The sequence below is a fragment of the Tympanuchus pallidicinctus genome, unplaced genomic scaffold (assembly GCF_026119805.1).
Source record: "Tympanuchus pallidicinctus isolate F22 unplaced genomic scaffold, pur_lepc_1.0 scaffold26, whole genome shotgun sequence".
Classification (NCBI taxonomy): domain Eukaryota; kingdom Metazoa; phylum Chordata; class Aves; order Galliformes; family Phasianidae; genus Tympanuchus; species Tympanuchus pallidicinctus.
The window spans coordinates 9,955,290-9,968,024 of NW_026294743.1; the positions used below are offsets into that span (position 1 = coordinate 9,955,290).

Consider the following 12,735-nt stretch of genomic DNA (forward strand, 5'->3'; position numbering starts at 1 on the left):
AGGCACAGTCCTGTCCTAGCTGCTGGCAGGCGGTGTGCTGTTTCACTTCCTTACTGTGTCAGGGCAAAGAGAGTCTTAATGTTTTGAATTTTGGAGAGAAACCCCAAGTGTGGGCCCTGAGTGGCAAACCCTTTGAAGGATCTGTGTTGTCTCCTTGCAGTGCTGTGGTCTCTTTAGTGCCCTCCCACTAGATGCAGCCAAACACAGATGGGATAATGTGAGTAAATTGTTTCTCTGGGGAGTGATGATAATTTCAGTGGAGTGCACGAAATTCCTCTACATAATGAAAGTATCAAATTGTCCTCCTCTGTACTAGCTCTACATATGGCTAAACAGTAGTAAAAAGGGTCAGCTGTTGGTTATGAGTTTTTTCCTGAGCACATGTTTTACTAGAAGGCTGGTAATGATATTCAGTCCTCTAATGTTATCTTGAAAATGCATCTGCCTTGTTGTGTAGTACTCTTCTAAGATCAGATGGGCTAAGACATGTCTTAACAGAAAATGGGTGATAGTGGATTTGCTAAAAAGCCAGTTGGATCTCCGCATACCCCTCAAATGCTGGTCTTCACAGTCGGACGGATGCAGTATTCTGGGGAGCTGAAAGAGAGAGGCTGTCTGTTCATGTAAGGCAAAATGCTTCAAAAAGTTAAAAGCTCTCAGATGAACTCCTGCTAAAGAATGTAGCTCTGCAACCACATGGAGATTTACTAAAGCTGTATCTTGAGGTAGAACAAAGCCTGGGAATTCGATTTGTGGAAGGAGAAGTGTGTGAAAGTGGTTTCCTTTTTGCAGCTGCACACAGGGAAAGAGGGAATAGAGAAGTAGTTAAATGTAGGGTATTTTCTTGGTGGGTTTGTTACATGTGTGGTCTCTCTCTCTTCATGAGAAACTGTTTTGTGATTTTTTTGACTCTTGAACTACATTTGCAGTATTAGCCTGTACATTTTATTCTGTCATCCTGTGAAAAAAAATTGACTACAAACCCTGTTCACTCAGTAAGTGTTTGAAAATAACCATGTTTTATTTAAGTGCAGAGAAGAGTGCCTCAATTGTATGTGTTTCTCTTTGAAGAAGAGCGAGAAGCTGCAGAGAATGAATTTTGGCTAGCAGGAAGAAAGCTGAAGAGTAATGTGTAAGGGGCAGTTTTTATCCCTGCTGAAAGGGGTGTTGACGAATTTAGGGGAGATGATCAAAAGAATTTCATGAAGAGGAAGATGAGTGTAAGATTATAGAAAATGGAGAAAGGCCTAAGCAAGAGGAAGGAAAACAAACCTGCAAAAAGTGAGGTAGGGGAGGGTGGAAGTGAAAGGGAGGGGAGGAAATATCTGTGATAAGAGAGGATTGATATGAAGTGGGTGAAATGATCTGAGTAGATAATAGTGGGAAAAGAACAGAATTGAATTATAGAATGAAAGATGATGGTCATTGTATTGAACGGGAGAAGAAAATCTCATTTTAAGTATGCGTTATGTTCAACTTGTTGAAAGCCTTTCCTTCTTTTGTGTTGGGTGTAAATGCCAACTCGGAGCCAGGAGCTGGAAAGAGATGAGGAAGCCACAGCTGTGGGCATGCATGTCCCTGGTCCTCCTCTATTTTCTCACAATTACTCCTCCCCAAATCATGTGAAACCACCCCTCTCTTGCCTTTCATTCTTTCTGTATTCCACTGTAACCCCTGTACAAACCCCAGATGCTCTTCCCTTTCATCGTATAACATGTCCAAAAGTTGTCCCTTAGTCCAAAAGTTGCTCTGACACTGGCTTATCCTACTCGGTTTTGCTTCTGTGAGGGGTCCAGGTAGGATGTCCCCCACTGTTTTCTCAGCTTTTTCTTTGGGTTCCTTCCCATTCTTGCACTCCGCTGGCCTTGTTGAGGTGGGCCTGGGAGGAGCTGGCAGGGTCTTGTTTGCACTCCCCTCCTGCCAGTGTTTCTCTGTGCTCCTTTGCCAGGCTGCAGATGAGCTTCTTTGAACATAACCTAATGCTGTAGCAACCACCTTCGTGTTCATTTTCTACAGGTGTTTCGAAGAACAAGCTTGTGATGAAAATACTTTGTTAAATAATATATAGCAGAGAAATTTTGAAGCGATATAGCAGGTGCCTGCTGCCTCTTCAGGATTTATGCTGTGGCATGCAATATGTATTGTATGACCTGCTGAGCCTAATGAAATTAGATTTCTATTTCAAATTTGAAAGGTGTTATTTCTCAGCTAAAAGTCTAGTCAGTAGCAATAAGCTGCAATGCATGTTAAGATCTACTTAAAACATCTGTGAGGAGTCCAGGTAATGATGATAGATACGAAACAAAACCTGAAGGATTGCTTATGGCTGCCTGCAGCAAAGCTGTAGCTAATGGAATGACATGCAATTTTTCTTCATCAGAACTGCTATAAACATATCTTTATGCATATTTAAGAATTTAGTCTACTTTTAAGAGCTATAACCATTATAATCCTTTTTCAACTGTGTTCAAATGGTATATGTGCTCTGCAGAGCTGTCGTTAAGATACGCTTGAAGCATGGACGAATGCTCACGTTCAACATCACAGTTGGGTTTTCCAGCCTTAGGACTGAAGATAGCCTGCACAGTTCAACTGTTGAGCTGGAGTAATGAGTACCAAGTCCACCTGATATGTTTCCAAGAAATGAACAAACTATTGAAAGACTGCAGTGGAGATGAGGAAGCATTAAAAGATGGTTCCTCTAAAAACTCGTGTGCCATAATTTTTTTCACCAGATGATTATGGTTCTGAGAGTATGGTGCTAAGTATAGAAATAGTCAAGGTGGAATCTGACTACAGACCTGCAGGAAAGTCAAGGTCTGGCTATTTAGAAGGTAACAAAGCAGTCGTATAACCTCTAAGAAAGGGGGAAAATTCATCTAGTCAACTGCAGGATTACGAGTTTGACCTTAGTGTTGTTCAGGTTCTTAAACTGCCTTAAGGAGAAGTAGTTGTTCTGTATGTAATGGTAAAGGGAAAATAGGAAGAAGTACTGTGGATTTACCAAGAAGTTGTGATCAACTGAGAGGATGTGGCTGATCGAAGGCCCCTTTGTGTCAGCTGTGATTATACAGCGGTTTGTGTAGGTGAAGCTCAAATAAGATAAGTTTGGATGAAATAAAACAATCAAGATATACTGTCAACCTTTTTCATGCATCAGTGGGAGCTCTGCTTCTTGGGGAAGAAGGGAAAGTTGAGGGGAGGTTCGTATACTCTGTAAAGGTGTGGAGATGAACACAAGGAAAGAGTTATGTGAGACATTACTGATGGGAGAGAGTGAAGGAGCGTATAGATTGTGAATAAGTTGATGTGAGCAGTCAGAATAGGGTTTCTAATTAACCGGTGTTTTAGTTCTAGCAGTGGATTTCCAAACATCTCTTACTGCATTAAAGCAGAGCCCGAGAAATTGAAGAGATTTCCTTTGTAAAGGTGATGAAATGCCTGCCAAAGCAAGGAACTAAATTTGTGGAGCAAGGCAACTCTTTTCTGTAGTATTTTTCTAAAATGAAATTCACTTCAGGGGACTGTATCAATATAAAGAAAGCAAAATTGAAGTATATGGTCCAAAGATAAGTACGTTTGACAGCACATGTGGCTCTTTCTCTCTGGTATAGAGAGAATTGAAACGATATGGAGAGAATTTCCACAACGACAAAGCAAAAGCAATTTGGAGGTAACGGGATTTTCCACAGAAAGGCAATGGAGATTAAACCTATGGAAATATGAAATTGATATAAAAAGTTAGAAACTGGCTAAACATTCTGAAACACATTGTGTGAAACTTCTGCAAGAGTTGGAAAAAAAACCTTGGGTAGTCTAATGTGATAAATCATGCATGCTCTACTTTTACCCTAATATTGGTTAACAGTTAGGTTTCGTTGGTCTAAGGCACTGTTCAATGTTACCTGTGCCTTTTGCTAGGTACTAGAGATCCAGTGTGATCCGTATCAGTCTTTTGAGCAGAAATTGTTGCTGTTTTCAGCAAGGTTAGAGAACTGAGCTGGGAGAAGAAGATAAACATCAGATGTTGTTGGGAAGTTACATGCACCAGTGCTTTAAGATGGGGCCTTGAAACAAAATAGATTTGTTCCTGTGCTAAGAATGTACTTCTCCCCTTCCTAGGAAGATTTATCCATTTGTGGAAGACAGTAGACCTTGAAAGCACCTGTTCTTGTACTGTGGAGGCTTAGACTTTATTAGCTAAAACCACTCTAATATTCAATGACTGAGGCAAAGCAGGACTCTGAAACCGTGGATGTGAGTCAGTGGAGCTGTGGGAGATGGAGGTATGCGCAGCCTTGTTGGGATAGGATCCGGAGTCGCAACTACAAAAGTGAGATGTACCTGAAAAGAAAGGGAAAAAATGATGTGGCTGGGCATGATTTAGATGAGGCCTCTGAAGATGGGAGGTGACAAGGAGGTGGTTCAGCAGGACGTAGGCTCAGCACCACCTGTACCATTGGAGCGGGAGAGGCAAGCGCACCTGTTTGCTGTTGGCATGGTCAAACTGTCCCGTTGATTTGGGTGGTTGATGGCACAAGTAGTGGCACCTTGGCCCTTGGAATAGCACAGCAAACCCCTGCTGCTCTGCAGGCCTTTTGAATGCCTTTGAGTATGTAGTGCGACTGTGCCAGGCTTTCTTCCCCTTCTCTCCGTAGAAGTATTGCATGAGATTCTGATGTGCTGGGGATAAATCGGAGTTCTGGACGTTTTTATCAGTAGAGCTCTAGCTGTATTTTATTGTGCATGGTGAAAGAGGCAGGGATTTCTAGGGGAGAAATGGAGTTCGTAGGTAGCTAAACGTTGCTCAGGAGACAGAACTTATATCCCTTCTGCTCAGGTAGGTCCTGTTTAATGTTGCCCAGAGTTGATGGAGATCTCTGTTCACTGTATATTCTTCTCATTTTCTGAATGCCCAACTAAAAAGTCAAGTTTAATCTGCAGAAGGTAAAGAGTGAGATGCTTGCAACTGAAGTTGAAGGAATTGTAGTGCTTGCTTGCTGTAGGCACAGCACAAGCTCTGCCTATTAGTATCTGGTGATTTTGTGAGCCAGGTGTCATGTCTGTGTATTAAAGTAACCCTCAGTATTCTTCAGGAGATTGTGTTATGATGGATGGCTTTCGGTTCAGGGAAGGTAATGTGAAGGAGAATTCTGCTCTTAGTTTGAATAATTTAGCCCTGGATCTATCTTATGCTAACATAGAGTAGTATGGAACTGACTCCAGTTCCCCTTCTGCTTTACTTTGTAGTAGCTGTGGCCTTTGGAGTGCTTTTGCAGTTGTGTGAGTTAAGCTGGAAAGTTCTCCATACCTCAGTGCTGTGTTGGTTATGCAGTTTCATAGTAGTGCTTCACACGTTCTGTTGCCTGATCTCTTGTGCAACCATTGCAGGTCCTGCTGCATTACTTAAAAATGCAGAGTAAGAATGTAATGCATTACTAGAAATAGGCAACAAAGTAGCCTTTCTTTTTTTTTTTTTTTTTTGAAATAGATTATTTTCCAATTCTCCTGTAATTGAGTAAGAATTGAAGCCTGTTTTTGGATCTCTAAATTACAGTGATTCTCCTGCTCCCGAAGCGTCAAAAACTTTGTTATTGCAAGGCCAATGAATTACACTCTTTTGTGTGAACAAACTAGCTGGAATTGCAACAGGCAATTTTGCTTTTTGAATAACAGGAGAGTTTCTTTATTTCGCCAAATAATATAGCAGACATCTCACAGCATAGTAATTAATAATCTCAGAGGGACAGGTTTCCTTTCCTCGATGTTATAAACACGAAGGGAAAAATAGTAGTAGAGATTCTCTTCAGCATACATTGGATATCCTGCATATTATTTGCACCCTACATCCCTACATTTAAGTCACTTGCAAAGGTGAGAGATGCCAAGAAGTTAAACAGAAAATGGCTTGCAACATTGGTGGAGACACTGTGTAGTGTTTAATTGACTGCAAGGGTTAAACTGTTAATCTGAATGGTCCCTCAGCTTTATAGGAATAAAAAACGGCATAAAATAAATAATTGGATGAGATTACAGGAATGAGGATAAGAAGATAATATATACTTCTTTGCCTAGGCTGTAAACTGGTAAGATGAAAGAAGATGAATCTTCCCCAAGCGAGCACATTTGACTTACAATTCACAATCTTATTTTCCCTTTCATGTTAAAACAAATAATTGCAGTTACCCTATTATCATGCATCCTTTTATTTTTCCTTGGTAAGGTCATTTCCATATCCTATGTTGCATAAGATAGTGCTCAGCAGTGCTTACTACAGGCCGGGCAGTTTAATGCAATATTTACACCAGCGTTTAACTACTGGACATAACTTTGAAGATTTAATGGACCACCTGCTCAGCAACTATGATAGAGCAATGCTGTTTTCAAAAATCAGTGCTGTTATTCATGTACAATGAAGCACCCTGGGTAGAGCTCCCAAAAACCTGTGTTCTTGTCTTGTTGATCCTGGCTTTAAAGAAGAGTTCCTTGAGAAATCCTCAGGCTTCCATAGGAAAAAGAAGCGTGGGGGTGGGGGTGGGGTAAAAGGGAAATGAGGAAAAAGCTTTCAAGAGAAGCAACTCAGCTTAGAATCCTAGAACATTTGTTCTTAACTCAGTAGACTCAAGGTCAAATCTGTGCCATCTCTGCCTTATTCTGATCGCTGGGTAGTTTAACACAGGCATTTTTCTCCTGGATTTCAGAGCTGTCTGTGCTTAGCTGTTATATCAAAAGCAACATGATGCTCAGTTGGTGTGACTGAATCCAGCCTGCTGGCGCTGTTTCATGAGCCTTATTAGTGGCAACACAGCCAGTGCTCATCCTGGAGTTTGATGTTTTTGTGTGCTGAGGTGGCGTGTGTTACACTGAAGGGGAAAGCAGAGAAAGTTAGCAGTCGTGTGTCATCGGCCCACATAATTCTCTCTGAGTCTGCAAAGATTCGTTTTATTGCTGTTAGGGGGACGTGCAGGTGCTTAAATGTTGAACATGGAGGCTCTTTAGGCTTCAGTCTCTGCTTTCCGTAACAGGGGATTCGTGTGTGTATATATATCTTGTTTGTGCACTGTGGGACATTGATGGGCACCAGGAAGCTGAGTTTGTTGTGCTACTGTGATTTAAATTACCCACAGTCCTACCTAATTAATCCTGGAACTTAATCTCGTGCTAGCGTGCAGTTATTGAAAAGTAAATGCTTCAGTATTTGGTCTCTGTTTGGAACTGCAAAAGGGAACTGGAGCTGCCTTGTCCAGTTTTCTCTCTCCCCTGAACCTTGAGCGAAGTTGCAGGTCAGTTAAATCTGTTTTATTCATTTTTTTTTTCCCCCCAGGATTGAAATAGCACTCGTGCTGTTGTAAGTAACTTAATAAAAGATGCGTGGAATACCATTTGTAGACATCTGTCAGTGGTTGTATAGGTGTACGCTGTTGTTTTTCTTTACTGGAGAATAACAAAAGGCAAAGAGGCAGTAAGGGGAGCTTTCAGGTTCTGCAAATCTCCATGTCAGCGAAATCACCAATCTGCACAGCAGGTTCTGGTGAAGTTCTTTTGAGGTTGCTTTTGTTCCTTATTGTAGCCAGTCAATATTCTGTAGAGAGAAAGGCTGTTTTCAGAGAGATCATTAATTAGCCACCGTGCTTCTGATACGCTTGTGAATTACAGCAGCGTTTTAGCCACGACTCTTTGCAAACCTGTGAGAATATTCAGACTGCTTTTTTTTCTTTTTTGTCATATGCCATTCCCTGAAACATTATAGTTATGACAGCAGACACTGTTAAATCTCAGAGCTGGAAGTATTGCTAGAAACAGTGGGCAGCAGTTCTTTTACTTCCAGGCTCTGAGAGCTGGTATGGCTGTTCTGAGAGTGCATGAAATAAACGTCACCTGTTGTTGTGACAAGAAATATCACTGCCTTGACTGCTGGAATTTTTCTTCCAACTGTAGGAATCCAGGAGCAGACAAGCATATCAAAATAATTTTTACTATATCTGTTCCAGTAACTACTCAGCCTGAAATAAATAGGTAGATACATCTTTCAAGTACAACATCAGATAGTGATTAAGTGCAGCATTTTGTTTTGCAGGGGTTTGAGATTGTTGTTAGACACGGTTGTTGCGCTTCCGTTTTTGCATTTTAAAATTGTTTTCATCTTTCTTCAGCCTGTGACAGTGGCATGGCCTATCCTCCATAATTGTGTCTTGAGAGATGAGATCCTCCTGGTTACACAGTGAGTGCTGTTTCACACGATGCATGCTTAACTGTAGGTTCTTCTGCCCAAACGGGCAATGAGGAGGGGACCGTAGAGGAGTTCCACAATTGGAATGGTCATGTGAGTTGGAAGGAGTCTGAAGAGTGAAATTGCCAAATACACACCATTGACAAATTAACAAACTGTAGATGTGAAATCAGGAGCCTAGAATTTGCCAATTTTCATATGAAGTGGCGAATTTTTACCTGAAGGCCACTTCTGTTGTGAATCTGGAGAGAATAATGCTTTGTTTTCCTGTGAAATGAAAGTTGTTTTCAAGCCGATCTTAAAAGCTTGATCTTTTTTCACAGATAAGGAGTGTGATGTTATCCACCTTTTAGGTGTTCTGTATGCTGATGCAACCAAGAACATGATTTCCACTTTTTCAGTACGCTGCTAGTTGTCACTATATAGTTACCCCTAACTGTTATATAGCTACTTTGTTAGTACCACATACAGTAGTAACTATATGATAGTAGCTACTGCTGGGGAAAGACATCTGTCCTACTCTGCAGGAGGGTGCAAATCTTGGTTAGTACTAGAAATTTGCTTCTCTGTGTGAACAACTGTAGCATCCTCACTAGACAGATAGACCAAGTTTTACTCAGCTTTGGGAGTGCACAAGCAGACACGAGCTCCCACAGCTTGCAGGACATGAACTGAATATTTGTTGTTGTAAACTTGCTACTGAACAAGTGAATGCGCTGCCACAGCTCTCATTACCACAATGTCATGATCTCAAGTTGAAACAACTTGCTGCTCGTTTTTGGCACAGCGTCCTAAATGTTGGAAATCAAGCTATTTTCTCCAGCTTTCACTCAGCATTTTAAGCTTAGAGCTTGTGTTTTTCCTGTTACAAATGTTATAGGATTGCAGAATTGGCAGGTACTGTAAGTACTCCAGAATTACAAATAGAGGCCTTTTCAGCTAGCAAAAGGTTTGACAATTGTATGACTTTCTGCCAGGAATCATTGCTGGCATCCAATTAAGGAAGTTTCTGTGACAGGAATGCCCTGTGTAGTTTTGTATCTGGGTTGGAAATCACTTCATTGACACTATACCTTGTAAAGAAAGCAGAAACTGCTGGTTACTTCAGAGCTTTGTTGGAAGGCCTGATTGGAACTGTTGGTCTTGTTGCCTTTCTCAGTATCAGTGCCGTTTATTTAAGGGCGATCTGAAAATGGATTTGCAATTCAGTGTGACTTGTAGATTTCTACTGCTAACTCGGTTCTCTGCTTCAAAAGATTTCGTAATTAATAATAATGAAATAATTTGGGCTCAGGAGGAATCCACCTCCTTCAATCGTAAGTTCTTGTTTCTATTTTTATGTGCTGAATCATCAGTATTTTTTGAGAACTTGAGTTTTCAGACAAGAGGTGCTAAACATGAGGCTTGTTAGATGTTGGAAGTGTGTGTAGCTGATAAATTGTACCGTGTATGCACACAGCTGAGTGTACGGCTGTATGGAACCTTGGAGCAGAAGAGACTCAGACCCCAGCTCAGAGAAGGTAGGGAAATCATGTGAAAATGACTGTATGGCACCTCTTAACATTCTTACTCATTTCTTTTGGCAAATACAGTTTTTTAGCAAGTTTGGTGGTAGAGGTGCGTTCCTCTTTGTTAAGTCAAATGTCAGATTGGGTTTGTTGTGCTATTTTCACCTTCCCAACAAAATACTTTTTAAGCCGATGGCTTTGTAACACTGAAATTCTGAAATGTGTCTTTGAGTAATATTTACTGATATTGTTCACATTTAGTAAAAATAAAAGCGTTTCAGGGGATTTCTAAGTTCTCTTGTTGGTTTCCGTTGGGTAGTGCGTTTTTACAGTTCATGTAAAATTTCTCCACCAATTGATTCAACCCACACTTAGCTTTAAAAGCTGAATTCAATTCTTGTGGAAGAGGCCGGATACTCAGAGCTAGACACCAGACTCTTTCATTACCCGTGGGACATAGCAGCACAACTACAAGCTCCTTCAAGCAGCTCCAATACCTCAGTTCTCTGGGGATTGAGCTTGGGATCGTAATTTGTTGATGGTCAGCACATGTTGGGTCCTTTAATGAGACTTCTAAGGAATGCTAATTTGTGCCATTTGTAATGGTTGGACTTTACGTAGTAAGCCCTTTTTAGAGCTTTGTTTTTGGGTTGACGTGAATGATGTAGTAATGGAGGATGTGTTTGAATAGCAGCAGCAGCAGAAGGGTTAAGTGAAAGACCTGTGTCACTGATGAAGAACAGTGCTCCAGGACATCATTCCCAGAGGTGAAATAGAGGAGTGGGTTAGTTATGTCAAGACAAGAAGGCTTGTGCTCTGATTAGACCGTTGGGCAGATGACTCGCCAGGGGAAGCTTGTTGTGTTTCTTTTCCTGCCAACCCAAGGCTAGGATAGACTACATGCAGCGCATGTTCCCAATGAGGAAAAACAGAGGGGTAATGGCTTGGCTTAAGGTTTGTGGAGATTGAAGTAAGTAGGACTGTGAGGAAGATGACTAACCTGTAACAGCTGCTTGTTCTTAATCATGACTAAACAGCTGTCTATAAACCAGTTTGGTATTGCCAGTGGAGAAGTGCGGAGACGTGGTGAAGAGTAAGAGCTGAGCCTGTAGACCTCTGTCACGTACAGGTGATGTTGGTCAGAGCACTGAACATGTGCCACTTGTGTACATGTGAGGCTGTGAGCAATTAAGTAGGATATTTGTAAACGTGTGTCCTCCCCCTTCATAAGAGACCCTTATGCCAGCTCTTACAGTAACTTCCCCTGCACTAACACTTTCTTATTTAATGCTGAAATTAAGGCATTGATGGTCCCCAGATGGGAGCAGCTTGCTGTTTCCATGCCAACCTGACAACTGTCAGTAGGGTTAGGTGTTGTCAGAGGGAGAAATGGGCTGAACTAGTTTAGAGTTTTGAAAAGTCTTGTGGGGCTACAGATTCCTAAATTGTAACCAGTAGCTGAAAAACAAGTCAGAGGGGAAGGAAAAAGATGGGATAGAACATTTGTTACTGAGTCTCTTATTAGGCATTTTGTGTTTAGTATCAGCATACGTTTTTACTTTTATTTTTTATACACCACTTTTAATACCTTTTTCTAAATTGAGAATCTTAATACGTATGAACACAAATACTGTGTTGCATTTTACTATTTGTTTTTAGTGTAAGTGCTTTTAAAAAGGATGTATAGGATCCCTGAAGGCACCAGCATCCTTAGGTTTGATGAAGAAGCCCTGCAAAACCATTGTCTGTGGCCATTTCTGCACTGAATATATGATGCTATCATCATCAGGGTTGCCTCTGGTTGCAAGAGATGTGTTATCACTGATGGTAACTTCAGGCTAGAGAGTAAAGAGCAAAACCAGAACTGATGGGGGAGAGAACAAGCAAGAAGGATCTGTTCTGTAGAGTTGAGCCTGGAAAAGGCCAGGTGAGCACGAGGCATTTTGTAAGCCTGTAGAACAGCCGTGTGGCACACTCTGTATTTTGTGAACTGTCTTTTCAGACTGAAAACAAGCATCAAGATAAACTTCTGTGTCTGAACATGAGTTGTGTTCAATGCACGTTCAAATGGGCGCAACGTGATAGTGGGAAAGAGTGCATAAGGGATGATTTGATTTACTGTCTAGGAGAGATTTCGGGTTGTTTTCCATATTTATTGCAGTGTTTTATATGCTCATTTGATGTTCAGTAGAATATAACATGGAAGTTCTTGTGCCTGGAACCTGTTGTTTCTTAAAGCCTTGTATGAAGACAAGGAACAGCAGAGTTTGGGGGTGAAAATTTTGGGACTGAGCTTCTTTAGAGAGCTGTGTGGAACTGTAAGAGCAGTAGAAGTAGCAATAAACCTGGTTGTTTTTATATGTACCTATAGTTTAATTGAAAAAGAGCCTATGTGGTTAAATTGAGGAGCACTTCTAAAGCAAAATCAAATACTGTCCTTAAAAATCTTTTTTTTTAAATTGGAAGCCCACAGAGAAATTCTGAGCTGCTTTTTTGTGTTGGCTTAAAAAATAAAAAATGGTAGTTCATTACATCTCCTTGATAATATCCTGATTCTTTCAGACTCACTTAATTACTTCTCTGGCATCTTTTCCTCATTGCTTACATGACAAGTGTATTTTGTTCTGTTCTGTGCTCTTTCTGAAGTTCAGTGTCTGGAAGACAGTGTGGTAATTTAACTGCGTCGATGCTTTATTGGAATTTTATTTTGTTTAGAGTATAGAGATGCTCTGGATTTCTTAATTGCTCAGGGAGAGCGCAGTTGAATCCATTTGCTGAGCGTAATGAGAAATTCATGCGTTATTTCATGCTGGCAAGGTGAAGCAGTTGTCTTGAGCTTTCCTGTTGAGCAAATGGTGCTGTGAGCATCTACCTTTGACTTAAACCTGGAATGAACAACGTGACTTAAATGGTGAGTGTGATTCCGTGTGAGATAGATTAAACTGGATAAAAATTTAGTCATCCTGAATCTATTTGGTGCAAGTTGACCTTGCAACC

General features: G+C 40.9%; 1 protein-coding gene across 10 annotated transcripts in view; it reads left to right on the top strand.

The window, feature by feature from the left end:
- The window catches only part of MARCHF1 (membrane associated ring-CH-type finger 1), a 271,534-nt gene that overhangs the window by 67,229 nt on the left and 191,570 nt on the right, over positions 1-12,735 (top strand). The window contains exon 1 of one of the 10 annotated variants that reach the window (XM_052690297.1): positions 8,200-8,221. The exons of the other annotated variants lie outside the window; for them this stretch is intronic. The gene's annotated coding sequence lies outside the window, so the exon portion shown is untranslated. Of the gene's footprint in view, positions 1-8,199; positions 8,222-12,735 lie in introns of those variants that run through there. 10 annotated transcript variants of the gene reach the window in all.